This window comes from Thermobia domestica, chromosome 6 (genome assembly GCF_964235325.1).
Source record: "Thermobia domestica chromosome 6, izTheDome1.hap1.1, whole genome shotgun sequence".
Classification (NCBI taxonomy): domain Eukaryota; kingdom Metazoa; phylum Arthropoda; class Insecta; order Zygentoma; family Lepismatidae; genus Thermobia; species Thermobia domestica.
In genome coordinates this window covers 180569457-180596358 of record NC_137459.1, presented here as the reverse complement: position 1 = coordinate 180596358, position 26902 = coordinate 180569457, and the positions used below count along the sequence as shown (strand labels likewise).

The window sequence follows — 26902 nt, the reverse complement described above, 5'->3', positions numbered from 1 at the left end:
CAAGAAATTGGGTAGACCAAAAACACAAAAAGTTATAACATGCTGAGCTATTTAAAATGGTCTTTCTTCGCTTTTTTTTTGGTTAACACAAAAATGGTATTTCCTTGCTTTTTTAGGTTCGGTACAAATTTTTACAAAAAAGGTATAAAATTCTAAGCCAGTTAAAATGATCCTTTTTTGGCTTTTTTCTCGATGGTACAAAAGGAAATAGGACACCTCAATAAATTCATTATTTTTTTAAATGTCTTCGCTTTTCTGTTCAGTACAAATTTTTACCTTTGTTTCCTTTTTTCTGCGTGGTATAAAACTAAATAATCCATCCAAATTTGAGTATTACAAAATGATATAAAATTCTGAGTTAGTTAAAATGGTCCTTCTGCACTTTTTTTCTGGTTCATACAAAGCTAAATACTCCATCCAAATTTGAGTAAAATGGTTCATGTTCGCTTTCTCAAATTTAGCCCTTCGTTTTGTTTAAATAATACAACATGCACTAGAAATTCTAAGCTAGATAAAAATGGCATTTCTCCTTGGTACAAAATGGAATAGATCACTTAAATTTATCCCTTCGTTTATTTAAATAGTTAATATGGCATATCTTTGCTTTCTTTCTTGTTACTCCATCCAAATTAATTTTTGCGTTACAGAAACTCTGCGCTAGTTGAAAAGGTGTTTTTTCGCTTTTTCTGGTTAGTACAATTTTATTCTTTCGTTTATTTCAAAGTAGTACAAAATGGTTCTTCTTTGTTTGGTATAAAAAAAGTAGAACACCCAAATTTGTTCTTTCGTTCATTGGGCTAGTATAAAGGTATATAAATTCTGAGTTAGCTACATTGGACCTTCTTCGATTTTTCTGGTTAGTACAAAAAACAGGTCACTCAAATTTATCCCATCGTTTGTTTAAATAGTACAAAAAGGTACAGAAATTCTCAGTTAGTTAAAATGGGTCTTCTTCGCTTTTTCTGATTAGTACAATTTTGTTCTTTCGTGAAAATACTCAGCTACAAAATTAAATAGCTCACTTATATTTATGCCTTCGTTTATTAGACTAGTTTAAAATGATATAAAATGATCCTTTTTTGCTTATTCCTTTGTTTGTTGAAATAATACTCAACTTCGGTTTTCCAAATTAAATAGCTCACTCAAATGCATTACTTCGTTTAACTGATTTTAGAGTTGACACAAATTATAAGTCCTTTGTTTATTTGAATACTCCAAAATGGTGCAATTTCTTTTTTTTCTTGGTGGTACAAAACTAAATACTCCATTGTTTATTTGAGTAGTAAAATTCTGAGCCAGTTAAAATGCCATTTCTCATTGGTACAAAATTGAATAGGTCACTTAAATTTATTATTTCGTATATTCAGCTAGTTCATTTTTTTCTCGTTGGTATAAAAAGTAGAACATCGAAATTATGAACTTGTTAAAATGATCCTTCTTCGGGTTTTTCTGATTGATACAAAAATAGAACATTTCAGTAAGTTCAAAAGATACATAATGGTCAATTTTCGTTTGTTTAAACAGTACATAATGAGCTAGTTAAAGTAGCTCTTCTTCTCTTTTCCAGTTAGTACAAAAGAAAATAATCCACCTAAATTTTATTCATTCTTTACTTCTTTTTTTCTGGTATTCCTTCGTTTATTGGAGTAGTACAAAATGGTATATAAGAGTTAGTTAAAATAATCCTTCTTCGGTTTTCTTTTGTTTATTTGATTAGTAAAAATGGCATTTCTCGTTGGTACAAAATTGAATAGGTCATTCAAATTTATCCTTTCTTTTGTTTAAATAGTTAAAATGGCATATCTTTGCTTTCTTTCTCGAAGTAAACCAATCATATTTATTCATTCTTCACTTCTCTCTGCTTGGTACAAAACTGAATAGGTCACACAGGCTTTGTTTAAAGTTATTAAAGCTTAAATATTTGACCTTTGACCTCGATAGTCAGTACTTTTGGAACATGTAATAGTTGATGACGTATTACTAGATTTGGAAACAGCACCTCAATATGTTACTCTGTTTAAGAGTTATTTGCGTTTAAATATTTTGACCTTTGACCTCGATGATCATTATTTTGGAACTTGCACTGGTTGATGACCAATTAGTAAATGTGGAAACAGCACCTCAATATGTGGATCCATTCTCGAGTTATTAGGTTTTAAGATTTTGACCTTTGACCTGGATGGTCATTATTTTTGGAACTTGTAGTAGTTGATGACCAATTGCTAAATGTGGAAACACCACCTCAATATGTGGCTTCATTTCCGAGTTTGACCTTTGACCTCGATGGTCACTATTTTGGAACTTATACAAGTTGATGACCTATTACTAGATTTGGAAACAGCACCTCAATACGTTGCTTCGTTTTCGAGTTATTGGGTTTTAAGTATTTTGACCTTTGACCTCGATTACCACTAATTTTGGGGCATGTAGTACCTGATGACCAATTACTAAATGTGGAAACACCACTTAAATATTTGGCTCCGTTTTCGTGTTATTAGGTTTTAAGTATATTGACCTTTGACCTCGATGGTCATTATTTTTGAAACTTGTAGTAGTTGATGACCAATTGCTAAATGTGGAAACACAACCTCAGTATGCGGATCCATTTTCGAGTTTGACCTTTGACCTCGATGGTCACTATTTTGGAACTTGTACTAGTTGATGACCTATTACTAGATTTGGAAACACCACCTCAATACGTTGCTTCGTTTTCGAGTTATTGGGTTTTAAGTATTTTGACCTTTGACCTCGATGACCACCAATTTTGGGACATGTAGTACCTGATGACCTATTGCTAAATGTGGAAACACCACCTCAATGTGTGGCTCCGTTTTCGAGTTATTGGGTTTTAAGTATTTTGACCTTTGACCTCGATGGTCATTATTTTTGGAACTTGTAGTAGTTGATGACCAATTGCTAAATGAAGAAACAGAACCTTAATATGTTGCTTCGTTTACGAGTGATTGGGTTTTAAGTGTCATACAAAGGGCGTATCCCACATAAACTATAAGACCCAGATAAAAATAAATATGATATTCGTAATCAGCATGTCCAAAAACCCCCATATACCGAGTTTCATCCAAATCGGTTAAAATTGTCATACAAAGGGCGTATGCCACATAAACTATAGGACCCAGGTAAAAATAAGTATGATATTCGTAATCAGCATGGTCGAAAACCCCCATATGCCGAGTTTCATCCAAATCGGTTCAAAGAGCGTATCGAATCGCTATGTTACATAGGTATTCATTGTCTTAAAATAGGGTTGAAAAAAAATCTTATGTAATTTCTGCTATGGTAAAATAGGTGTTGCAAAAGTAATTATAAAAGAGAACGAGTACACCCCTTAAAATGTACTCATAGAAGGGAATGAATTTTATGTATTCTCTGGTCTGCTGTGTGTTCGTAGTCTCAGTGTAATTTCTGCTATGTTCAATTAGGGTGGAGAAAATGAATACACCCCCTGTGCTATGTCCTCTATGTTTCGTAGTCTCTGTTATGGTAAAATAAGGGTTGGAAAATATGCTCATAAAAGGGAATGAATACACCCCTAAAATGGAGGTGGTTGTGTTTATTATCTGCTCTGCTATGTGTTCGTAACTTCTATGTTACATACTCTTATGCTAAGGGGTTGAAAACGAATACACCTCTGCTATGTGTTCGTAGTCTTATGCTATGTTAAAATAGGGGTTGGAAAATATGCTCATAAAAGAGAGCGAGTCCACCCCTAAAATGGAGGTTGTGTGTTACGTAGTCTTATGCTCTGCTATGTGTTCATAGTCTCAATGTAATTTCTGCTATGTTAAAATAAGGGTTGGAAAATAAGCCATGCTCTTTTATTAGCTGTGCTATGTATTATCTGCTCTGCTATGTGTTCATAGTCTCTGCTAGGGGTTGAAAAAGTAATCATAAAAGAGAACGAATACACCCCTTCTATGTTTCATATTCTTATCTGTTATCTGATCTTCTATGTGTTCGTAATTAAAATAGGGGTTGGAAAAGTGCTCATAAAAGGAAACGAGTTCACCCCTGAAAAAGTGTTCATAAAAGGGAACGAGTCTTATGTGTAATCTGCTCTGCTGTATGTTCGTTATGTTACGTAATCTGCTCTGCTGTGTGATGTTCGTAGGGGTTGAAAAATATGCTCATAAAAGAGAACGAGTTCACCCCTTAAAAAGTGCTCGTAAAAGAGAACGAGTACACTCCCTAAAAAGTGCTCATAAAAGGGAACAAATTCACCCCTAAAATGGAGGTCGTAAAATACCGTGGGTTGACGGTTCACGATGCTCGATTTCTCGTATCCTCCCTGTGTCTTCCGGCATAGTGTGTCAGGCGGCACTGGGAAATTCGTTGTCTGCTTCAGGCGGGACTGAGAAAGTGGGTAGAGGGTCAGTGGCGCAGAACTCTGGTTTTTCTACTACTAGCCTGCAATGTATTCGACATGTAAACCAGTGTGGAAACTCATTGGGGAGCGGGAATCTCGCTAAGAATTTAAGCACTCTGTTTTGGGGACGAATAGTACATTTGGAGGGAAATTGCGCCCAATTAGTTGGAGAGATGGGTTCTCCTCGGCCGAGGGCGGGGGAGGGCTGCAATTTTTATGTGGTTAACTGCTAGCCCAAGATTCAAGATTCCCCTCCCCTCTAGAAAATTCGTAAATAAAACACTGACTTAGCCTACAAAATCCCTATTAAACAATGGCAAGCGAAATCACAAGAGAAAACTATAGTTAAAGGGACAAAGGAAAATATTCAAACAAGTTTTGGCGGTAATGTATCTTTAAAAATGTAGGTAAAAACAAAGCAATTTAATTTAATCGATTATTTTATGATACTAAATGATGAATATTCTTGCCCAGATTTCGAGGCCAAATACTCCAGTGTGCCTGACAAAACACCAAGACATTCCATGATTATTTTCTACTTGCTTCTAAGAAATACCTGATCACAAAGACACTAAAACTTCTATCACAAGTTGGCCAATGAAAAAAAAAAAGTAGCAGACCAAAGATACTGCCTGCTTGCCTATGGTCGTTTCACAGCAGGTGTTATCTTCAGATAGAGAAAAAGAAGCTTTTGTGTAGAGAACAAAAATCTACAGTGTTTTCGAGTTACAATATACTTCTTCCTGTTGTTAGAAGAACCAGGTGTCTACTTTGATACGCCTCACTCAACCTCAGTCTCACAAACTCATTTCGACCTCACACTCACTCGACCTCACGCTCACATCATCAGTCTGACTTAATCTCACTCAACTTCACGCTCGCATTATCAGTCTGACCTAACCTCACTCAACCTCACGCTCACAAACTCATTTCGACCTCACTCTCACTCGACCTCACGCTCACCTCACCAGTCTGACCTCACGCTCACTCAACCTCACCTCACCAGCCTGACCTCACGCTCACTCAACCTCACGCTCACATCACCAATCTCACCTCACGCTCACATAACCAGTCTGACCTCACGCTCACTCAACCTCACGCTCACAACATCATTCTAACCTCACGCTCACATAACCAATCTGACCTCAGGCTCACTTCGTGAGGTTGAGGTCGAGTGAGTGTGAGTTCTGAATTCGTGAGCGCCGACCTCATGAGTTTGGACACCTTTGGTTGTGACTATATGGTTGGGATACGCGCTTTTGGTGCGGGAGACTCCGGCTTGATTTCTGGTGGAAGCTCATGTGGTTTGGATGCCACGCTAAGGTGTAGGTTTGCGTCTCATGTAGTCTGGATGCGGAAAGTGACGGTAAACTTCAATTCAACCAACTCACCAAATGGCGAGAAATATTTTTTCTTTTGTTTAGAAATGAGCTGAATGTTGTAAAATTCAGTGTCCGTCAGTACTTGCGATTATATTAAACTTCCAAACTGTGTTATGCATAATTGTCAGAAGTCTTGTCCGTCCGTCTGTCGACAGGTATCAGAGAAAAAACGATAAAACGGTTGCAGCAAAAACGATAAAACAATTGCAGAAACGATTGCTGATTTTTGCAATCAATTTAGCGTCTCAAGAATAGGATCAGCTTCTTCCGTTAACTCTCTATTCAAAACGGAAGTGGTCTAAATTAATCATTTACGGTTTCAATGATCATCACAATAGAACAAAAACGGTAACAGATAGAGAGAAGCGGTATTTTGCAAACGATTCAGCGTCTCAAGGTAACTTACCATGAGTATTGCAAAAACACTATCGGAAACAAAAGTGGTTCAAATTTAATATTACTTCCGGTTCCAATTCTGCTTTTTACAGAGCATAACGGTAATAGATATCAAAATTCTGAAATCGATTCATTGTCCCGAAAATTCGGTGGGAATTTGGACAAAGGTGATATGTCCATGCTTTCATTTTGTTCAGAACACACAATTCAAGGCATCTCTTAAATCAGGGGTTCATGCAAAACTTTGTTTTTGTTAATGGAATATTTACTGGAGGTTCTTTTGTTTTTATGTAATGTGCTACAAATGCGAAAACACATCGGGTATTATCCATATCAGTTAATACCTGATTTTCGAAGAAAAATGGACATATCACCTTTGTCCAGATACCTATCAATATGTTCTATCTTCTTCATTAATCCCTGTATTCAAACTAATGAATATGAATGATTATGATATAATTGTTGAAATGAGAAGATAGAAACGAACGGTAGAATCTCAAGAAATCCCATAGAAACTATGCTGTTCACCACAAACCCTCTTGGCTCAGGGATTTTTAGAACAAAAGGTGAGCACTCTTCGACTGAATCACCTTGATCCCCTGTTCCGTTCGTAAAATGTAAATATACCAAGTATTATTTCTCGTAAGTTTTGTACTTTGTCAAGTACTTTTGTTTGTAACTTAAAATTTTATACCTTCTAGATTTCTATATATGTGTAATTCAATTTAATTGCAATTCAGCTGTACTAATGTAACAGATCATTTGTAATATCTGTCATATTTTGGTTTTGTTACAATATTTATTTTTATTGCTTAGGTTGCCACATAACTACATAGGAGTTGAGGAGAAACAGCTTCAGGTAAGGGTTTACTCTTTTTTTTTTTTTTTTAGAATTTGTTTGTTTCATATTGATTTACAGCAGCCATTTCCAACTGGATGCTCTTTGACGTCACAGTTTACTTCTCCGCTTCTCAGTGAGCTCCTTGCACAGAGCAAGGAGAAGACAGCAAAGACAACGCTGATAGAAAACAGTTGTGATAGAAACACAAGGCGTAGTCGATGGTTTTGCAGAAACACTACTTTGTGGATTCATGACAATCGAACACTGCCAACCTTGTTTTATTCCATGCCACCTTTACTCCTCCTTCCCCTTCTTTGCTCAGCCTGTTCTCTTTCTTTTGCTCGTGATCATGAAAGCCAGTTTTTACTTTATACATCGGCGAGTTCAAAATGACTGCTTTATACTATCTGGTTTTCTAAATCTCGGCTGGGTGTATTCAGCGGCGTAGCGAGCATTACAAGATTGTGTGTGTGTGTGGGGGGTGAAACTTGAAATTGCAATTCTTGATTTTAAAAATGCCAAGTGTTTCGAAACTCTCAGTCTCACTTTTACCAACCCTGTGGAAAACTTTACAGCAACCTTATTTTCATATTCGTGCCACTTCATGCCCCATCTGAGATACGAATACGAACACCCCCCGGTTTCGAGTCCAATTTCACACCTCAACTCAGGATCATTATCATCACTCACGATGCATAACTATTAATTTGACAACTCATGGCTTGTTTAGGTAATCCCCGCCAGCCAATCCTCACGAGAAGTGCGCAGAGCTTTTTTTCTTCTTTTTTCCAGTCTCCTTCCACTTGGATTTCATGATTTCGCACTCTGATGAAAAGTATTAAATACCGTCAAGAAAAATACTGATATATAACCTCCCTTTTAAGCGCCCCTCCAACCACACGCCGGCGCACGTGCCTCGCTTGCTCCCCCATAATTGCGGCTCTGTGAGCTACATAAGTGACATACAATGGTTACGTAATGCTTTGACTTATAAATACTATAAAGAAAAGAAGAATTGCAGTTTTTGTTTAACTCTCCGAAAGAAGCAACTACGGGAATAAAAAAAGGTAGAAAAGGCAACACGTTCGTATGAAAATGAAGGGAAACACACACCGGTCTAAGCTTTTATCTAGCAGACGTATTGTTTTGCCCACCAAAATGTGACTTTTGGAATCATGTACTTAGGTTCACATCGAAAGCGACAAGATGACTTGGCTCATCCAATGTTGCTTGCCTCCATCAAACAATCTCCTCCAGAAAACTACTGTGCCCCCAGTGCAATGACGTGGAAAATTAGTGCCCGGGGCGAGAGTATACGACGGCGCCCCCGTACATATGACTGAGGTTGACCGACGAGCGGCGACGCGCCACCATGGTTGGCGCGAAGCGCAATAAAAATTTCAAAAATAAACCTGCTTTTCCTTGATTTTGAGCACTTTTTATTACCTTTTACTTCCATTTTATATATGGGCACATATATTTTCCTAGAATGAGTAACATTATAGGACCACTTCCTAAAGCAGGAGGAGGATTTAGTACATATTAGTAATATTCCAAGTAATATTTTCTTTCTTTCTTTTTCTTTCGTTCTCTTCTTTCTTTTTTCTTCCTCAATTTTTCGCCCCTTTACTTCTTCGTCGAGCCCCGCTCGCCCCCCTTAAGCAAAACACTAGTGCTACCATTTCCAAACACACTTTTGTTCAGTTCTGTTCTCAAAAAGCCCTGTAAATAGAAAGTCTTATAGTAATAAATTAAATTTTATTACAGTTTCTTAATAGGCGTCCTTAGTGCTTTCAATTGGTGTATAAACCATCTTCCATTTAGATATATAATCTACCTCCCTTCCCTTGTTAGTATAACGCCAAATTTTATTGATTTTGTCATTTCTCGTAAGATTAATCTGCTAGTTGTGTGGAAGATTTCAATATGAGCGGAAAAAATGACATATGATTGTGATCGTGGATATCGCTCGGAATGCTATGGGTACAAGAGTGAGTTCAACATTTAAACACGTTCAGAAAGGTTAGTTGTGGTGTGTACATGTCAGATAATATATACATATAGTTATTGCCAGTAGATTTATTGAATTAATCATATATATGTGTGGGGAGCACGGCCTCTGTGGTGGAGGGACAGGGTACTTGCCCCCCAATATTTTGTTGAGATGAAATTGACCAATGCTGATCTATATGGAAAAAATACAGAGAGGTAGAATAAATGAATTTATATTTCTATGTGTTGTTATATATTAGGTATAACATAATAGTGATATTCTCCTTAAGAAAGGCGGATATGTAGCTTATCGCCCCCTCTCTTACTAATTACCAGGCAAATGGATAGACGCTGGATTTTTCAGTTCACCTGCAAATTTATATGCTTGCACAAGTCCGTCACTTTGTTGAAAACAAAAACTACTCTCATCACTGAATGTAATAATATTTAATTTGCCTTGCCACTACAGTCTCTCTCGATATACACCCTGTTTCAAAAAGAATATACGTATTTCGAATGCATATATTTATTAAACTTTAAGACATAGGAATATGAAATTTTACACATATATTTACGAACCTCTCAAGTTCAAATTACAGTTCAAATTTCAAATTAAAGATGTTCAATATGTCCTCCATCAGCGGCATGAACAACATCACATTGATACATTGGCGGCCAGGACTTTTTCCTTTACATACACATCCTATATCTACAAACTGTCGATACCATCTGCGAATGTTCCACCCATTCGGAGGATCAATTTGGTACCTCAACCTAAAACGTCTTTGCACTGTAATCACGGAACTGCACTTCGCAAACTCGAGAATACAAAATGATTTCTGCTGCGGAGTAGCCATTTTAAACATATGACGGTTACCAAGCAAAACAGAAGACAACTAACATCTAGCGGTTATTAATATAAACTAGATTATGTTTTCGTTTCTCCAATAGCCGAGCCGAGGCGCAGCGATCGATAGTTTGGACAAAATAATTCTTTGTACTACGTATATTCTTTTTGAAACAGGGTGTATATCACAGAACATAGGACTCCAACAAGTGACTCGAATGCATATACTAAAGAAGCTTAGGATATAATATCAAGGTTTCGAAAAAAAATTACGTATGAACCAAGTATTTAAAGTTGGAATACTGCAAATAATATAGGATGACGAAATGGGAAGAGTGATTAAGAAAAAATAATCTCCCACTAACATCATTTACTAGTACTATCTAGAAGAATATCGAATAATAGATTGATTGGGAAACATATTGATTATAGAAGGTAGAAGGACTAATGATGAAATGGTCGTTACCACAGAATATGAATCGAAAATTAACATGATGCCAGAGAACATAAGGAAAGGCTCTGAAAATAATATAATATGAAAATAAATATGAAAAAGATTAAAGCAGTAATGGTTAAATGATTTCGGCTGTGACACACGTCTGAGCAAGGCAGTAGTTTAGATGCCTATTACAATACCTACATAGTATTATTAACGTAGTTGTAAAATGTAAACTTTAAATAGAAACGGCGGGAAAATGGTGAAACATCCTTAAGATGATTGTGATGAATAGCATACTATGTGGTTCACTCAATGAGGAGTTACAGAAAGGACTGGGATGAAAAGTATTGCGTTGTAAGAAGCAGAAACGTTGCATTACGAGAAGACAGCACAAAATACTCGAGTTCTGGGAATTGCACTTTGAAGTGAACGGAAAATTTGGAACAATGAATCAATGAGGTACGCAGCGAATAATGGGTAAAAAGAATATAAATTGAAGTAATTAAGAAGATATTAAGATATTGTTAGAGTAAATTATATTCCGAATGACATGTAGGAGGTATGGTAGAAGGAAAAAAGGAAGGTAGAGAAAGAATAAATTAGTGGATAGTATTAAGAGTACAATTCCTATGTCAATGCAAAGTAGTTACCTGAAAAACATATTATATGCAAACTTAAATTTGTATCAGTAATGGAAGAAAATCATGGTGAATGGGTGAGTTAAGTGATTTTTTCATTTCGGCACCAAACCTAAGTGTAAGGATCTAAAACTCACGTTTTCAGTTCCAAACAGTAGGGGAAGGTGTTGTACCTGTGAACACTTTTAGCGTCTTCGAAATTTTGGTGCTAATATTCAGCACTTTTCCCCAATTTTTGTCGTATATTTGAAGTGTCATCTCTTTGCTATCAGATAGGATGATTTTTAAACATGTTATGTACTTAGCAATAGCTTTTGTAGGATATAATAAGAATATATGTGTTTTGTTCACAGGTACTATATGGTCATGTACCATTGAACAGACCCTCTTGTACCTTTGAACAAAGTGGTAATTACAACGTTTCTGAGGCAATAATATAAAAAGAAGCCACAAATATTAATAGTTATAAATTGCAATAAAAGATTTAGCTATAAAATGTTCCCCAGAATTGAAATTTTATTAATTAAATTAAAAATTGAAGAGAAGTTCTAACAAAAACTTGTGAACAGTAAAGTTGAGCATATACAACTCTTAACATAACCTTATATGTTTTACAACAAGCGAATATTTAGAAACTACTTAAAATTATAATTAATAACTTTATATCCTAACCTAACCTATATAAAATATATCAATTGTTTTAACTACTTACATTGTATTATTATTATTTATAGTATTATTTATCGTTCAAAGGTACACGATGCATTAATATTCATAGGTACAAGAGGGTCATCATTACGAAAAAAAAGTTCTCAATTAGCTTAAATATTACACAGAAGTTAAAACTAAAAAATATTGCTGTAAACACCAATGATTCTACCCCAAGTTTGGACAAATAAATATCAGAAGTTGCGAAAACCGAAGAGCACAAAACTCAAAAGGTAACTACAAAAAAATCTTCGTTTTAGGGGGTGAAAAAATAAAAGGAACATTACATGGCACCAGGGACGGCGACAGAAACGTTTGATGGGGTGGGCGGAAAGAGGCGGACCTAGTTGCTGGGTGGACGGACAATGAAAATGAGAACTGGGCAATGTAGAGATTTTTGACAATAATCTAGTTTCAATTTTTACACTCTTTAGTTAGCTAAGGCTCAGACTGAAATAGGGGAGGAACACGGATGTAGAAAACAGCTGTCTTGGCCTTATAGAAGGTACAATTCCGGCATTCGCCTGGTGAAACTGAAGAAATGCAAGACTTAGGATGGGCTGCGGGAGTTCGTGGCTATATGCTCGACCTACCGAATTTCGCGTGGCAGACACACTACCTCTACTTTCAGTTTTTTTAAACAATAATAACGGTGTGTACTGTGTAGTCGATGCAGCATTACCTCCTCTCCCTCCAAGAATGCACATAAGTACATAGAAATAAAATAAGATTCAAACAACACAGACTAACAGATAATACTCTACTTTTCGTCAATAACATAAAATACACAATAAGTAGGTAAAGTAAAACAAGGATAAAATAGGCTACTGCAAACATTTTTCTATTTGAAGGATTTATTATAAAAAAGCAGGAGACAAAAGATATAAATCATTTATATTTTCTCTCATATATTCTTAATTTGTGCACATTAGATTTAGATTTTATGACGTGATCTCTATATGCAACAGCAAAGACCTATGCTACTAAAAGAATAGGGAAATTCGACAGCATGATTGTTTGATCATGCCTTACACAAAAATCTTGGAAACTGAAACTCAAGTTTGAAAAAAAAAATATAAATTGGATAAAGAATAGCAATTAACAAAACTTCATCATAATCCACAGAGACAACAATGTATTTTAAAGTGAAGGGCTGATCACATGGTACGAACAAGCTTACAATAAACTTTTATACCTGCACTTCAATGAAGTGCAATGCGTAGATTTTTATGTCCAGGATCGAATACGTTTACCACATCCTCTACAGCAATACTCATTACAAGTTTTCTTTCTACTGAAAGGAAACAAAAATCGCTTAGGCGACCGTTGGCATTCGATTTCTTAGATATGTTTTAACCGAAGACACGAGAAAGAACGCTCACATGGTGAACTAGATACAGGAATGGTGACAGCATTACGGCTAATTTTTGAATTTTATGAAAAGCAATTTTGAAACGATCCATCACTTCAGTAAACTGAGAAACGGATGTAATTTTGCATTGCTTTTCCTCCTCATAACGTTTCAAAACTTTCGGGAGAAGTTTCAGTTCCACATCTACACTATCGACATCACATCCACAATGAGATGCCAATCGTTCAATTTTCTCAAATGAGAGGAGGCGTTCACTTTTAGGGTGAAGACTGCCTATCCCACTTAAAATCATTGTTCATTGTAGAGTTAAACAGGGTCCTAGAAGATCGAAACATACATTACAATCGAAAGTAATATCTATTGCTTTTGAAGTACAGGATGTCACCTTTATTATTTTACTTCTGTCAGGGTGGGTGGATGGGTGGGCGAGGCTATCCATCGGATGGGCCGTCGCCACCCCCGCCCACCCTTAATGCCGTCCCTGCACGGCACAACACTCAGTAAACAACAGCCAAACGCGTTTGTAGTGCTTTCTTTCATTTACTCTTTCAAACGAATTTTAATCACTACACCTAGGTAACTCTGAATTCGAGAAAAGCACAGGTGTTCAAAGGTACATTGTTTCAAAGGTACAACGCCTTCCCCTGCGTCTTCTACGTACAGAAACATAGGCTGGTGAATGTTCCACTTTATTTTCATGTAAATAAATATCCCTCTCTTACTTGTCTTTGATCTATTTGAACTTCAAAGCTTCCTCTTTCAGAAACCTAAAAAAAAAAAAAAAAGTAATTCTCTCTTTCATTATAATATTTATAAGTCAATGTAAAATATAATCATTGTAAGTTCCATATGCAGCTCACGATTTTGGACCCCATCGAAAACAAATGAACAACAAATACTGGTGGAACTACGTCTTGCTTAACCTATCGTTGTAAACGTAGTATGATGATCCAGTTAGCTCATAATCAGACTAAATTACCATTTACTAATAATTTTGGCGTAAATTCAGTTGGGGTCTAGTGGCATTCTTTTTTTTTTAGTCGTTTCCGTTCCCCCAATTTTAACTTGCCAGACACGCTCATGGTGGGGAGTAGGGCGTTATTGTCTCATTTTGAATTATTGCATCTTCAGACTGTAAGTCCTGTTGGCCTAATTTTATCCCCCCAATATAAATATCTAATTCGCACACTGCCCACGACATAAGATACACATATCTTCAAAACAAGATGTTTGGACTTTCACATAGAGCCTGACAGGAAAATTTTTCAAAATTTAATTTTTAAGACACTATCATCAGAGTTAGTGAAATATTAGATCACACAACAATACAGTCATTTACATCTATTATTTCTTTTGTAACAGCATTTCCAAATATAAAGACATCTGAAGAGGCCCGCACCCAGAAATTTTTGTAGCAGGGTGTCGAAAATCAAAAGATTGGAAGGAGCCCGGGGCGGGAGGACTCTCCATGACTGCACTCTCGGTGCAGAAGAAAAACACACAAGTATATTATTTAAAAAGTTCGGGCGGGTCCAGAGCTAGTAGCTTTCTTTCTCCCGTGGATGCGTCCCTGCATCTGAACAATTTCAACAGATTGACACTGAATGGCAAATTTGACGAAATAGCAATATTTCAGAAATAAAACACTGAACTGCTGAACAAAACTGCACTATTCATAAAGATAAATACCTTACATGTTACGTTTCGATCTTCTAACAGCCTGTGTATGTCAGAGAGTGTATGTCTGATTAGGATCTTGGTTAGAAGATCGAAACGTAACATGTAAAGTATTTATTTTTATGAATAGTGCCTTGTTCAGCAGTTCAGTGTTTTATTTTTGTTCTTATTTGCAAGACGTGCAGCAATGGTGTGTTGTCAGCAATATTTCACTATTGGTAATAGCACCACACAAAACTTATGAAATAGTGTTTTAAAAAATACGGGAACTCTAAGCCACTTTTATTAGATCAAAAGTTCTGATATATTTAAATCAAACATTTTCTTGTACGCCTTATATCTGGAGAACTTACATATAGTGTAGCCAAACCCAAAATATCACTTAACACAGTATGATGTGCTTATTCCGTAGAAGATACGAAAACTCGATTTAGGGGCTATTCCAAAAATTTCGTGGCACCTAATCCAAAAAACTAATTATTGGCGAAGATTGCAATCTTTTAATACATTTTTTGATCATTCCTAAAATTCTTGTATCTAAAATCGTTTGGTCTTCCTCATTCAAGTGTAGCGGTAGAGTGTGTATTTTCTGTGGCCAGCTTGGTGGCCACCTTGGTGTTCACGAACAAAGATGACAACAGCATAAGAGAGAGCAAAGTGTGTGGTGTGGTTGGCTCAGCAGTGGCGGCGGTTGGACGTTAAAAATGCGGGGGGGGGGGGCAAGACATGATCTGAATATTTGCATATAAATGTCAGTTTCCCTGCTTGTTTCAAATATTTTGTTTGACAAAAGGTTGTATAACTAATAATATACTATCTTTTTCAGTTAAAATACCGTATATAGTATTTCATATTTTATTAAGTAAATTGACAAGAGCAAGAGCAACCGCCAGTAGGTAGTAGCCCTTTGTACTCTTGAACAACGAAAGTGTAAGAAATTTGATTCCTTGCTCATGAACATCTTAAAATTCTGTCTGGAAAACTGTGTGATCAGATTATTGAATAACAAATTTGCAAAACAAATAATTAGAAAGGATAATATTAATCATAGTAATAAATAATGATGCTTGTTTTGCAAAAGTCATATTGAAACAGGGATTAATGAACAACCTAATTTTTAATTCCACACATGCTATTAAATGTATGTTATCACTCTTAAAAAATGAAAGACAGTAAATACTACAAGCATATGCTACGACATTTAAAGAAATATTTGCTTTTGCAACTTCCCGAAACATGTTCGTTGCCATTAGGTGCAGTTTTTACTTTCTTGGACTACATTAAAACACAACAATACTTAGAATCACTTCATACTCCAGTTATACAAAATAACACTAAAACCTAGAATTATGTTGAATTCATTAAATTTAATTGTATATACACTCATACACCTCTAACACACAACTTCACTCATATATTGCACTACAAAACAATGGAAAAGATAGAAGTTGTTTCTTATTACGCTTTTTTCCCTTACTTTAGAAAGAAAAGACATTTTAGGAACTGTCAATTTTTGTGCAATTAAAAAATAACTTGTGAAAGACATTTTTTCTTTCGCGAAATGCTCTCTGACCCGCGTCAGGTACCATGGGGTCAAAATTGGCCCCAGTGTTCTTCACGTTCTTCACAGTGCTGTAACTTTTAATACATTCGAAATTGCTTCTAGCCTTTTTTTTTTTTTTGTATTTTCACTTTGGTTTCAGACAGGAATTATGCTTACTACAGACTTGTGCTCGGGTTTACCTAATGAAGGATATTTGTTAGTATAAGTGTTTGGGGTCAAAATTGACCCCATGGTACCTGACGCGGGCTGAATTAGTTTCAAAGCGGCTGACTAATATATCGAGCCCTTGAAAGAAGTGAAAGTATACTGAAATTGTTGTGCTCCAATAGGTTAATTTTATGGTTATTTTCTGTGACAATCAAAACACAATTCCTGTAGTATTCTTTACTCCACGGGAAGACAACCAATACATACTCACGGAACGGCAAATATATGGCACCATCTTTTCTATGAGCCAGTAAATACATACAAAAACTTTACTTTTCTAAATTAAACTATATACATTACTGGGTTACCTAAAACAAGTGTGGAGACAACTGCTCCCCTTTGCCCCCCCCCCTCCTAATCGCCGCCCATGGTTGGCTGAGTCTAAATCACCAATAACTGTGCAAAAGGACTTCAGACGAAAGTTCCAGCGAAATCCACCAGACGTCAAGACCATCCCCATCAGGAAGTCGTGGTCGGAAAGAGGGATTGCCGCCGTCGACGGTGGCAGGCCGCTGGCACCCGTCCGCGGTGGCACGACGACCTACTTGTTCAAAGTTACCGACCTTTTGCCGAGGCGGTAAGCGGTCGAAAATCGTAAAATAAAATGCCCTTTGCCGACTCTTTGCCGACTGTTACCGACCGCCAAGGTCGGCAAAACAGTCGGAAAGGCCTCTCTTCGACCTTCTTCCGACTCCTTTTGCCGGCCTCTTTTCGACGGCGGAGCCGGCGCATTTGCTGCGCCTTTATGTCCCTTTCACATTATCCGGCAGTTTGCCGGATCCGTTTCCGGCGAATTGCCGGACGAGATAGAAAGACATTGCAAGCAATGAAGCTCTTCACATATGTGCGGCGGTCGCCGGACATTTATCCGGCGAGCAAAAACAGCCGGATCTCCCTGCTAGAATCCGGTGCGGCAAATTGCCGTGTATAGCCAAGCGGGACATTACAAGCAATGAAGCTCTTCACATATACGCGGCAAACTACCGGATGGGTGTTGGGGGAGGAAGCAAGTGTTGCCAGGAAAGAGCAGAAAGTGGCTGCTATAATAGGTCTATGGGAGCGTGTGCTTTTGTGTGTGTGTGGAGTGTGTTTGTGTATGTGGTTATGTTCTAGCCCAGTACATCTGGAGTAATTAACCAAATCTGTACATACAATATATGGGGAAAGATGACTTGTAAAATTAATTGAAAACGACCAATACTACCGAAGTGTCGAAATCAATATAAATTATTTTTTCTATGTAATAGAAGATTGGGAGATGTCCGGGTAGCACTGGACAAATGAGGTTCTATAAATTTGTGGTGACCCAAAATTGAAATATACACTATCAAATATTTCAGCAATACAGTCTTTTGCTATATATTTATGTACTATTTTGCTACGCAAAGCAAGAGAGAATTCATGATGTGATATTTGATAAATATACCGTACTTTATATATTTTATAATTATCTGGCTGTAATTTCTTGAATAGTCCTCTGAATTCAGGGATTAGAGCAGTGCTTTAAAGAGACCTGAGTCAATAGTCGAAACGCTTAAAACAAAAGAATAAACCCGAAGTAGTATAATAATAATAATAATAATCTAATATAAATAAAATAAAGAGTTTATGTGTCTGTCTGTCTGTCTTTGTGCGGCCTGGGGACCTTACGAGTGGACCGAGAGTTACCAAAATTTGGTCACGGGTACCTTGGTCCAGGCTCCAGATCAAGCCGATGAGTTTTTTTCAAAATTCGAACCAGGAGGTCTCAGGGGGGCGTATACCAGGACATGTAAAAGTAGTAGAAAATGACCGATATTAGTGTCAAATCCATAGTTTTCGCGGTCGCTGAGATCAATGGTAACACTGCCATTAGCGATGACTTCAGCCACCATTTGTATGCGGGCCGCGGGTCACCAGAGGGGAGGGGGAGGAATTTCGAGACATGTAAAAATAATCGAAAATAACCGATATTTATGTCAAATCCACAGCTTTCGGGGTCACTGAGCTCAATGGTGAAACTCAAGATAGCGTTTACTTTCACATTTAGTCCCCATCAGCTAAGGAACTTGGGGCAGGAGATCACCGCGACATGTAAAAATAATCCACAATGACCGATATTAGTGTGAAATTCACAGTTTTCGCGGTCTCTGAGATAAATGGTGATACTTTCATTAGCGATGATTTTCATATTCAGCCACCATTGTATGCGGGCCGGGAGTCACCGGGGTGGAGAATTGCGAGACATGCAAAATAATCGAAAATGACCGATATTAGTGTCAAATCAATAGTTTTCGCTGTTGCTGAGATGAATGGTGATACTCCCAAGGCGTTGTCTTCCAAATCCAGCCCCCGTCGACTGGGAGCCAGAGGCGTTGTTTTTTCAAAATTGGAACCAGAGGATCACAGAGGCGTTTACTTTCTAAGTAAAAGTAGTAGAAAATGACAGATGTTAGTGTCACATTCATTGTTTTTGCAGTATCGGATGAAGGCCAGAGGCAATTTTTTCACAATTCGAACCAGGGAGGGGTCTCAGGGGGCGTTTACCGGGACATGTAAAAGTAGTAGAAAATGACCAATATTTGTGTCGAATTCATATTTATCGAGGTCGCTCAGATGTATATTGATACTCCCGATAGTGTTTACGTTCAGATTCAGCCTCCATCGGCCTTCCCAATGAAAACACGTACGTTGCTGGATATATATTCACACAAAATATATCTAATTTTTGAAATGCTCCTTAATTCTTCTCTCATTGTTCAGTTTGTTTACATTGATATTTTATCTGACCCGTGCGAAGAACGGGCATAACAGCTAATAATAATAATAATAATAATAATAATAATAATAATAATAATAATAATAATAATAATAATAATAATGCCTACAGACCAGTCTTGGGGTTAGTGGCTGAATGTTGACTTCAGATTCTCGGATAGACCGCAACGATTGACTATCCTGAGAGAACTTTAGCCTGGTTTTCTCAGTCACAACAGTTGAATACCGGAACGGTATTTTAAATATCCAGAACCGGGCCGCTATTTTGCCCAAGTTTATCAATTGTGGAAACAGTATAGAAAAATCTCTTCCTAAATACCGTTTCTCTAATAAAAAGTGCACATCTTTTCTGTATGTGGCATGTTCTCTCATTTCGGTAACAAACAGGCCCGTATCCCCGGGTGGCTAGGGGGGCCGGGCCCCCTAAACTTTCGCTGGCCCCCTAAAAGTTTCACGGTAGGCTTGCAAATGAACTACAATATGGTGATGAACTATACTATGATTGGGTCGGGCCCGCCCTAACTTCTACCGGGCCCCCTCTAAATTTTTGTGCTGGCTACGGGCCTGATAACAAAGCGAATAAAATGCATATTATTTTGCATTTGTCCACTGCAGCCACGTTAACAAAACTAATGTATGACAATAGTCGATGCGATAGACATACGAAAGTAATTAAAGAATTTTCCTTCGTCTTCCCTTAATTCTGGAAACAGTCTAGAAAAATCAGGGTGAATCCATATGTGTCTCTGACTTTTTTTTTTCTGCCTGTGTCTCAACAAGGCGAGTAGAAAACACATTTGGCGTCTGTCCATTACAACCACCAGAACACGACAAGAGTCACAGAGTTTTGTTTTTTCAGTTGCACAACAACCCTGCTCGCATATTTTTCGTCCACGGCAAAACGCCGGATAATATGAAAGGGGCCGAAACCGGATCCGGCAAACAGGCGGAAACGGATCCGGCAAATCGCCGGATAATGTGAAAGAGGCCTTAGGGCTTTGTGCGGACTGCTCGGCAAGGCACTTTCCGACGGCGGCGCCGGCGCATTTAATGTTCATTTCCGGCTGTTTGCCGACTGCTCGGCAAGGCAAATATTTGTCGCGGTCGAAAATCGCGCGGAAAAACGCCGGTGTCCGGGGCCGGCAATCCGACCGCGGCATCTGGTCGGCATGGACAAATTGTCCGACTGTAGGCGGCAGGATCCTGGTGGAGATTAAAACATGGTTTGAGAAGTTTTTATCCACGGGGAGTGTCAACCGATAGTCTGGCTCAGGCAAAGCACGAATGTCTGCGGAAACCGTGGATGAGGTCAGGGAGGCTTTCACTAGAAGACCAACAAAGTCAGTTCACAGAGCGTCACGAGAGCTGAACATACCACGATCAATGGTCCATAAGGTGTTCCATAGAAGACTGCGTTTGTATGTATATAAGGTGCAAATCGTTCAGTCGCTACAGCTCCATAACCTACCGAAACGAACCAGGTTTGCAATGGAGATTTTGGAATGGATCGAGAATGATCTCTATTACTTGCGGACATGCTTGAGCACTTTCCTTTTCCACAGCTACTTCCTTTGCAACTAAATGTGATATTCCAGCAGATAGTACCCCACTGCACTGGTGTTTAAATGTTCGTAGGGCTTTAGACCGAACATTTCCACAGCGATGGGCTGGACGCGATGGACCCACTCATTTGCCACCGGGATCTCCCGACATAACCCCTATGGATTTCTTCCTATGGGGCTATGTGAAAGATAGAGTCTACGCCACACTTGTACTACTATCAGCAAAACAAATGACGCGTCTCTTTATTTTGAAGTTTTTTGAAAATATCAGTTTTCTTTATATGTTGGAAATTTCGGAAGGTTTCCCCAGCAGGACAGGTTAATAACAAACCCGTTTTTAATATTTGTGTTAGATAATAGCTTAAAATAAATAAATTAGAAGCGAAAAACATTAAATCGACCGAAATTACGAGAATTACACACTCTGCTAAAGTGGGAAATTTTCAAGAACGCGAGGGAATTCTGCAGTTCAACGCGAAGCAGCGACATCTATGTCATTGAGAGAAATGTGGATTAAATCTACAAACGAAACTTTTAACGAAACATTTCTAATATGTTTTATTACGTGCATTTTCTGCAAACTCCAAATATATGAATCTATGCCAAGTATTTAAGTATAGATAGAGCAAATAGTTGAAATTACCTATGGAAAAGGACGAATTGGTAGCACGATCGTAATGAAAAATCGTCTTTATCGTAGAACAGGTTCAGTTCACGCAAGAAAACAAGTAGCTCAGTTAGTTAAAGCAACGAGTCTGTATGCCGCAGATAGATGTTTCGGACTCCATAGAAGTAGAATTGTTATTTTTATTACTATGGTTATTTTATTTATTTTTTATGTGGGAAAGAATCACATTGCAACATATGTGTAAAACTCATTACGATACAAAAAAAATGTCGTTGTCGCACTTGCATTAGTGTCCCTAATTTTTGTTTGCAAACAGTTTCGTAATTATTTTCCCTGTGCTCACTGCTCACAATATGCTTGCTGGTGCATAACGAATGTTTTCCAGTAAATGTTAATTCTAATTTGGAGAATTTTATAAAGTTTCACAATGTTTATCATTAAATACTGTAGTCTTCTATCTACTTTTTTGGACATTTTGATAACAGATTTCCCTATTAAATGTTTAATTTTCCTGATATATATTTAATTACGGAAAAGTTTTACAATGTATTTGTTTTGAATTGAAATTGTTTTGAATTTACCACATGAGGTAAGTATCCCGAAGGAGGAGAACTAAAGTAACTGATATTCTACGTAAAAGCAAGCAATTGTAGATTGATGATGCTTCTTATCTTCAGCACATAATCTTTACGTTAGAGAGTCAGATAGAGAAAAATCCTGTTTTTTCCTCCCCTATGACCACCCATCTTAAACCTCTACATACCATGGTACGTCTTAAACAATTTTGGCGCTCCAAAAACATATAATAATAATAATAATAATAATAATAATAATAATAATAATAATAATAATAATAATAATAATAATAATAATAATCCTGAATATGCCATCCTTACCTAATTTAGTAACCTTAGACATCTTAGTTTAAAATCCTTTCTTTAGTAATAATTTGAGCAACCATGTGGGAGGCGGCACGATGTTTTATTTTGCCCCTCTCATTTCAGTACCCTCCCAACAGAAATTAATTTCTGATAAGCAGGGCAGACAAAATGAATAAGAAATATATTTATAGCATCCTCTCCCCCTTCATAATTGGAATATTGCCTATCATTTTTTATTCTACCGAAGGTAGCCCTGTGCGGTTAGGGGTACGTAACAAAAGAAATAACTAATATACAGCGCCCCTTGATTGTAATATTACCGCTTCTTTATTTGTTCGAGGGAGCTCCTACACAACCAAGGGTGACAAAAACAATAGTAAAAGTGTCTATTGATTCTAGTGGCGGATCCAGCACGGATTCCTGGGGGGCGGTGAAGTGAAAGATTCTTTTGATGATGTGAAGCTGTCACAAATTACCACTTAACTAAACATAATAGTGGGGTGAACCGGAACCCAGTCAGTTCAAATTGATGTAAAAGTTTTATTTTTGACTTCATATTAAAGTTTTGGTTGCAAATAAGAATTTCAGTCCGAGTGATCAATGATCAAATCTCGGGGGGGGGGGGGCTCTTCGGTGTAAAGGCTATGACCTCCTTATGGGAAAAGGCAAAAATATGAAAATTCTTAAAACTGAAACTTTTGTCTATTTTAAAGGAATTTTTCGCTTAATATTAAAGTGTTTGTTCCAAATGACAATTTCAGTCTGAGTAGACAATGATCAAATCTCGGGGGACTCTGCAATGTAGGAAAAATAATGACGTCTATATCGTGAACATGTTGGTGACATCACGAGTCATGACCTAAGTAAACGCCAAATGGTATCTGCTCTCGTAGCCGAGTGAGCTGGGGCAATATGCTAGTAAGGAGGCCGTGGGTTCAAACCCTGCCTAAGGTGAGTAAATTAATTATTTTTTAAAAAAAATATGACACTTCTTCCGTTAAAAAAGATTAAAAATAATATTCAAAAAGTGATTTAACGATTATTTTTTAAAATTTTCATTAAACTACTTTCATTAAAATAAGTTTGCCCTTGTACTATACACATCCATAGCAAAAGTAGTAGTAGTAGTAGTAGGAACGGGTTAGAATGCAATGCAGCATTCATTTGTTTCCGTGCGATGTTGCCAAACGTAACTCGCTTACAATGCCTTCTGGCTAGAGCTGAGTGTATTTTGAAAATATGCTTGCTGTTCGGGATGAAGTTCCAAGGTTCAGCATTGACTAGGAGTTTTTGCTATTAATATCCCTTCTAACAATATTGGCAGTGGACAAAAGTTAGCCCGTGTTGAAGCTTTTTGCACCTAATTTAGTTATTTTACTTTATTATTTAACGAATATATTGTAAATATATTTGACAGCAGGCACGTATGCAGGAATTTATTTCGGGAGCGGTCCAAAACTATTTGGGGTTCTGACTTCAATATTAGGCTAAATTATAATAAAAGTTTTAAAAATAACCCCCAAAATTAGGTTAAATTTACAGAAAAGTTGGGATTTCAGAGGGCGTCCAGACCCCCTGAACCCATCCCTAAATGCGTCCTTATTTGTCAGTAACGTTTCCTCATTTTGAAACCTTCACAAACTTCGAATATATAAAGGAAAACGAGTTATTTTCGATAAAGTAACACTTCAAGGAGACGTGACATTTTTATTGCACATGGTGGTACCCCACCTTAACAATGGCAAGAATTACTTCCGTTTGGTTCTCTACCATTGCGCTCTATCAAAAGGTTAGGTTTGTAAAATATTCCTCCTAAGAAAAACGTGCTTGGCAGAGAACCGTGATACTGAACAGAACTCCATAGAAATGCTTGCTGAACTTTCGTTTATAGCTACCCTTTGGTGATTTGCCCTCAAGGTCAATCGAGTGATAACCTAGTTCCGTTCCTGTTCTTAAGCCGTGTTCGTATTACTTCGAACAGTTTTGACGTATTTGTTTTCCAAACTCCGTAGGAACAGACAATCAGAGCCAATCATAGCATACATTTAGGCAAGTATATTTGTCGTGAAATTATTACACACATTACCCAAAGACTCTTAATATATGAATCTATACATTTATTTATATAGGTGAAGCAAACAGTGGAAACTACCGATCGAAAGAATAAATTAACAGCACGATCATAATGAAAAGCATGCCTCGTAATATAACAGACTTCTTTCGCCTAAGGAATCGAAACTCAGTTGGTCAGAACAACTAGTCTGAACGAATGTTTATTAATTCGATCCCAGTACGAGCAAGGGTTTTCATTACTATTGTTTCCTCTTTTTTATGTGAGGAAAAATCAAATGGTGACATCGCGATATCAAACGTATTTGGTTAGGTAACTTTGTCTTAGGTAAACTTTAAATATCAGTAACCGTCGAAATTATTTCACTAACCGATCAGTTACTGAACATTTCAAACACGTCAAACCAGTGGCATAACATGAAGGTTAACCTCTCCCCCGCAGCCCTTAGTTATGCGACCGTACTTTCAGGGGTGGACCAAGGGCCGGGCAACTCGGGCGACTGCCCGGGGCGCCAAAACGAGCCTCAAAATGTAAATTTTATGTGTTTACTACTGACTTTTTGGTTTATATTCTTGTGAAGTAGCGACAATTACATAATCTTTTTCCATTTCACCATGGAAGAAGAGAGTTTCATAGTTCTAAGGGGACTGTATCGACTAGTACTAAGGAGGAGGGAGCCAAAAAGTCACTTTGCCCGGGTGAAAATTTGGCCTGGTCCGCCCCTGCGTACTTTCTATATATTTTCTGGTTTTGCAGCTTGTGCGGTCCCCACGCCATAGGGTTGCGGGGGCGCTATTTACGCCTATGCTTCGAACGTAATTCAATAACTGTTTCAGAAATTCTACCATCAGCTTGGAAACGGGAACATATATTTTTCTAATAGTCCCATAGAACTTTCACTCAGAACACCAGATTCAATTTTTCAGAATGGGCTCTGGCTAAGTATAAGGAGGATCTGATGTTTCCTAAGTAAGTTCCTTTCAGAAAATTTTCTATTTCTTTAACGGTGATGTAAATAAACATACTCATCATTATTAGCCCGGCACCAAATCATCGTGAACAAATCCCTCTAGAGCAACGATCTGCGAAAGTTTATTCTGCCTAATTTTATAAGCGACTCAAGGGTGAAACACTTGTTAACGAAAGCAATGCTGTGTATACACTGCCATGCTTCTGACAAAATATAAAGTGTTTTGTAATATTTAGACACATTTCCTATTCTTTTTGTCACCCTTGGTAGTGCAGTGCGCCCTCGAACAAATAAAGAAGCGGTAATATTACAGTCAAGGGGCACTATAAATATATTACGTATTTCTTTTGTTACCTAACCATAACGGCCTAGGGTCATCTTCGGTAAAAAAATGCTACGTGATATTCCATTCAAGAAGGAGGAAAGGATGCTCTAAATATATTTCTTATTCATTTTGTCTGCCCTGCTTGTCAGAAATTAAATACTTTCTTTTGGGAGGGTGCTGAAAAGAGAGGGGCAAAATAAAACGTCGTGCCCCTCCTACATTTTAAATTTTGTTACGTGGTTGCTCAAATTATTACTAAAGGAAGTACTTTAAACTGAAGATGCCATTACGAAAGGGTGGCATATTCAGGAATAATAATAATAATAATAATAATAATAATAATAATAATAATAATAATAATAATAATAATAATAATTATTATTATTATTATTATTATTATTATTATTATTATTATTATTATTAAATATGAATGTCTTCGGAGAGCCGAAATTATGTGACACGAATCATTACATGTAGAGCTTTAAGATGAGTGGTCATAGGGGAGGAAAAACCAGGATACAATTGCTTGCTTTTACGTAGAATATCAGTTACTTTAGTTCTCCTCCTTCGGGATACTTACCTCATGTGGTAAATTCAAAACAATTTCAATTCAAAACAAATACATTGTAAAACTTTTCCGTAATTAAATATATATATAAGGAAAATTAAACATTTAATAGGGAAATCTCCTATAGAAGTGTCCAAAAAAGTAGATAGAAGACTACAGTATTTAATGATAAACATTGTGAATCTATAAAATTCTCCAAATTAGAATTAACATTTACTGGAAAACATTCGTTATGCACCAGTGAGCATGTAGTGAGCAGTGAGCACAGGGAAAATAATTACGAAACTTTCTGCAAACAAAAATTAGGGACACTAATCCAAGTGCGACAGCGACATTTTTTTCCTTTGATTTATTTTTTTATTTTTTTTTTGATCGTCATGAGTTTTACATATGTTACAATTTGATTCTTTCCCACATAAAAAATAAATAAAATAACCATAGTAATAAAAATGAGAGTTGTATTTTCACGGGGTTCGAACCAACTAACTCTGGCATACAGACTAGTTGCTTTAACTAACTGAGCTATTTGTTTTCTTGCATGAATTGAACCTGTTCTATGATAAAGACGATTTTTCATTACGATCGTGCTACCAATTCGTCCTTTTTCATAGGCAATTTCCACTTTATGCTCTATCTATACGTTAATATTTAATATAGATTCATATATTTGGAGTTTGCAGATAATGCATGTAA

General features: G+C 37.1%; 1 protein-coding gene across 1 annotated transcript in view; it reads left to right on the top strand.

The window, feature by feature from the left end:
• LOC145687740 (E3 ubiquitin-protein ligase TRIM71-like) overlaps positions 1-26902 on the top strand; it is a 48405-nt gene that overhangs the window by 4759 nt on the left and 16744 nt on the right. The window contains exon 2 of the mRNA XM_081761188.1: positions 6979-7021. The gene's annotated coding sequence lies outside the window, so the exon portion shown is untranslated. The remainder of the gene's footprint in view (positions 1-6978; positions 7022-26902) is intronic.